Here is a 4,727-nt window from a genome sequence, read left to right as displayed (position 1 = left end):
TCACCACACCCTGTGTGTTTGTGGATTATCGTCACCACACCCTGTGTGTTTGTGGATTATCTTCACCACACCCTGTGTGTTTGCGGGTTATCGTCACCACACCCTGTGTGTTTGTGGGTTATCGTCACCACACCCTGTGTGTTTGTGGGTTATCGTCACCACACCCTGTGTGTTTGTGGGTTATCGTCACCACACCCTGTGAGTTTGTGGGTTATCGTCACCACACCCTGTGTTTTTGTGGGTTATCGTCACCACACCCTGTGTGTTTGTGGGTTATCATCACCACTCGCCTGTCTGGGTGGTGAGTTATTCTCAACACAGGGCTCATCCCCCACAGACTCCAAAGACGTGTGAAATTACTAATCAAGGATTCCTTCTTGAAGATTCCCAATTAGAGATCTAATTTTCCACACCACTGGGTCGACTTACTCCGTCACGGAGCATAGGGGACGGAAAAATCGGAGGTGGAGAAGGTTGGAGGTGTTGCCATAGATACATATGGTTAGACGTGCTGTGTGTATCTGTTGAGAAGAAAACCTCTCCGATGATGGCACTTGAATGCATTCAGATATACAGTCCACAACAGGATTGACAGGAGGGACATATACTGTACCACGTAGGGTAAAAAAGACGTCCATTGAGAAGACGACACAACCGCTCCAATGGTTTCAGTCCTTCAGAGTGCAGTCCTAGCTGGCAGAGTGAGGGAGTGTCTGAAATCCCTCTGACCTGTTTCCTGTTGGGCACAACTGTTATGATGACTGCCCCAAACGGTTTTATCCTGACATACTAGATTGTGAGAGCAGAGACAACGATGATAATGATGCTGAGGGGGGGATTGACTGGTTCTGAACGATGAGGTTGCACTCCACTCCAACTGTTTGCTAGGCATGGTTCCCTTCTACTCTACATTTCCCCTACTCCCCACTCCGCCCTGCCCCGTAACCATGGTGTGAATCCCCTCAATGGTAATCATGATGCTACACTGACACTCTGTTTGTGCAGAAGGGTGAGAATGTAGTCAGTGCATCTCTCAGTGGTTTGAGCTAGCTCCAGCACACAGGCAACCTATTAAAGGCATCAGGCCTGTGAGGACTCAGTGACTCTATGCACTGTGAATACAATTCAGCTTCAGATCAATAGAGAGAGAGATGGAGAGAGAGGACGCTAATAAGAGCAGCAGTGTCTCCACAACGCAGTTGATTGTGCTGCCTTTGAAACGGTGGCCCTACACGAGTCGTCTCTGTGCTCGTCGGACTGGACCCTTAAAATGCACACACATGAGAGAGATGGCCTTGACCTAAATCACAGATGGACACGATAATTCATGACGGTTCATCCTTTTGAATGCTCCTCGTCCCAGTAGACAGGCCGACCATTTCACAGCCTCAGTGTCTGATGCCGTCAGGCTTGCATTGAGTTCCCCTCAACGGTCGCCCACATAAGGGACAGTAGGCTACTCATAAAGTACTAAATGGGTGGGGCAGCTTATTTATTTGAGAACAGAAATATGTTTGTGTTGGCTAGTTCATCCCACCCCCTACAGTCCTACATCCCCCATCTCCCCCCGACTGTCCGTCCCATTGTGTTTAACCTTGTCAGAGATGCACTGCAGCATCCCATTAGTGTCTGTCTGCTGTTTCCAGAGAGGGGTGAGCATTATAAGCTCATTTAGAATGACTTTCACTTTTTAATAAACTGCTCACGGCCCTGTAGATCAGATACTGGGGGAGGTGCACTTAACAATGACAGAGAGACAGATATGAGTCGTTATTTCGTGGAAATGATTTAGAAATTATACCAACCAAAGGGCATATGTCTGAAGCCCCCTCTCACTTTGTGCCCTTCCTCTTCACCTCTTCTCCTCTAATTTGACATATTTGGCACCTTCAGCTGGCGTCTCATCCTCTCCTCGGTTATGGCCCTAGTGCTTTTTCATACCCTCCAGCTAAATGTATCCCTCTTCTTTCTTTTACAGCCATGATTCTGTGTCTGTTCCTCACGCACACACTACACTTCCTCGGCCAACTGGGTCAGTGTGTCAGCCGCAGCAGGCCCCACCTGGTGCATTTGTCGGAATGTATGAATATGCATATGAATTAATCAGTGTTTAAGGGACATTCCCGTTAGTGATAACATCAGTTTGCATTTCATTCATTTGACCGGTCAGAGAGAGAGAGATGGCTGGTGGTCGGTCAGGGCAGAGAGGGGCAGGATGAAGATAATTGGTGTTAAGGGTGGGGGTCAATGTAACATCACAGCCAAGCGACAGAGAGAGTAAGAAAGACAGGGGTCATCCCTCTCTCTCACTCTTTCTCTCTCAAATGAACCAGAAATGAAGGGTTAGGAAAAAAGGGGACAGGGGGAAAGAGAGAGCAATAGAAGAGGGGGATTGTGCCAGAGGGGAGGGCGAGGTTAATGGAATTGCAGGAGTAAAGTGTGTGTGTGTGTGTGTGGGGGGGGGGGGGGGGGGGGGGGGGCGGGGTAAATGGCATGTGAATTCAAAATGCCTTTTTAGCCACTGAATCGATGCATAGCCTCTCTCTGTCTGAGAGCCTGTCACAGTAGGGGATGGGGGTAGACGGGTACTTATGACTCGTGGTATAGGGGTGAATGGGTGCGGGGTGAATGGGTGCAGGGTGAAGAGAAACTGCAGGAAACCGCTGTTAATATTCAAGGAATTAGAAACTAAAATGTCAACAATCGCATAAATGTATTTTAGGCCAGAAACCGATGCACTGCTGTAGTTGCCTCGCTTTGCATTACACATCTCAGACAAATTAATGCTGAGTTTGGAATTAATTGGTTTTACAAGATGAGTTTTTACCAATAAACAAACAACGGATGAATCATTTACGATACATCTGTGAGAGTTTATGCAAAGACTATGCACGCTTCTAATCTCTTTCATTGGCATGCAATGAAAATCATATGCAGAGGACATAGGGGAGCCAACTAAAGAGGAATATGTCCTTATTAAAGGAATGATTTTAATTTGTTTAAAAGGAAACAGCTTTTAATTAGCACAAAAAGACCACCAACTGAGTGTTTCAAGCAATGACCTCCAACAATCACCAGTCACAAACCAAATCAACATTCTAATTACTGTAGAAAGAACACAGAGGATCCAGCATAGGCTAGGCCTGCTATAATTATGATATAAATATTCAATACTGTTCAATAATCCAAGGCTCTCAACAACAAAGCTGTTCAAAGGAAACATCTATCATTGTTTAAAAAGTATCCACTTGAAACAATGCACGATCATTTTGTTATTTTTCAAGCTATTTAACTGCCAGTGTTGAAGTGGACGCTCACTGCAGTGATAGGAAGATGCAAGCGAGCGAATGTGTGACTGTGTCATTGTGTGTGTGCCCACACACTGTGGCTGCATTTACACAGACAGCCCAATTCTGATATGTTTCCCACTAATTGGTCTTTTGACCAATAACAGATCTTTTCCCGTCAGATATTTTTCCCGAGCTGATCTGATTGGTCAAAATACCAATTAGTAAAAAAGAAAACAAATTGAATTGGGCAGCCTATGTAAACTGCAGTCTCTGAGTCCGATGTCTCAGCTCTACTCAGATTTTGACTGTTGCAATAATAGTGTATTGCGTAAATGTCATTGAGTGAGAGGTGGAGAGCGGTAAAGGGGTAGAGGGAGAGACACAGAGGATCACTCTTACCTCCTCGTGGCAGCTGGCTAATGCAGTATTCAGCAAGCCATCTCCCAAAGCAGAAGGACACTGACACTGCCACCCCGCACTTGCTGTATGGAGACACACACACATTCCTTCCTTGTTTCCCCTCTGCGCCAGCAACACATCAGTCAATGTGACTAGTGCTTGGAGTTACAAATGAGCACTCACCACCAGTGACCTTGCATGCGGACACCCTCTTCGCCTCTACAGTCACATGATTTCTGGTTTGGCCCTTTCTACCCCCTACGACAGGAACTACTTGGGCTCCATATAGTACATGCTGGTGATGGAATGTTACCTCATCGAGTCCTATGGTGCGCAGAGGTCATCTTTAGGTTTAACAGGAGTTGTCGGAAAGCAAGTTACATTTTGACGGTACATCTGCCATGAAATCAACCTCACTGCCTTGACTGACACGGGTAGAGCTGCCCTTCTCTACTGTTCCTTATTTAAAAGCTTGGTGGAGGAATGCGAGACGAAGTCTGTATGTGTGGTCTGTTCGCAGGGCTTTCGGGTCTGCCAAGAGTTTGTGTGTATCTGTGTGAAAGGGCTGGTGTATCTGCTCACGTATACATTTAATCCATTCCAGTGTGTGTGTTCTCCACCGAAGGCAGGCTCAGGCCTCTTGGGGCACTTCCAAGGCTGCAGATTGTAATTGATGGAATGGTTTTGATTTAGCGTTCCATCTGTGTCATGCTCAATATATCACAATTTCCTATGCAAATGATCCACTCAAGGATCGTTTTGATTAATGGCACAATGAGTCACATTATAGCCATTGGTTTTCAATGGCTCATTGTGCCTGTTGGCCTGGTACTGGTAAGCAGCCTACTGTCCCCTGCTGGCAGCGTAATAATACTACAAGCCATCTGTCAACTCTCAATAATACAATTGATAATGTATGTCACACATATTTCCTGGATCCTCAAAATTAATACCAAGAAGACCGTTGAATTTAAAAAACATAAAATGGTCATCATACTAAATTGATGTCTGAGACTAGTAACACAGACTACGAGCAGA

Source organism: Salvelinus namaycush, chromosome 12, assembly GCF_016432855.1.
Source record: "Salvelinus namaycush isolate Seneca chromosome 12, SaNama_1.0, whole genome shotgun sequence".
In the NCBI taxonomy this organism is placed as follows: domain Eukaryota; kingdom Metazoa; phylum Chordata; class Actinopteri; order Salmoniformes; family Salmonidae; genus Salvelinus; species Salvelinus namaycush.
This window is presented reverse-complemented; position numbering follows the sequence as displayed.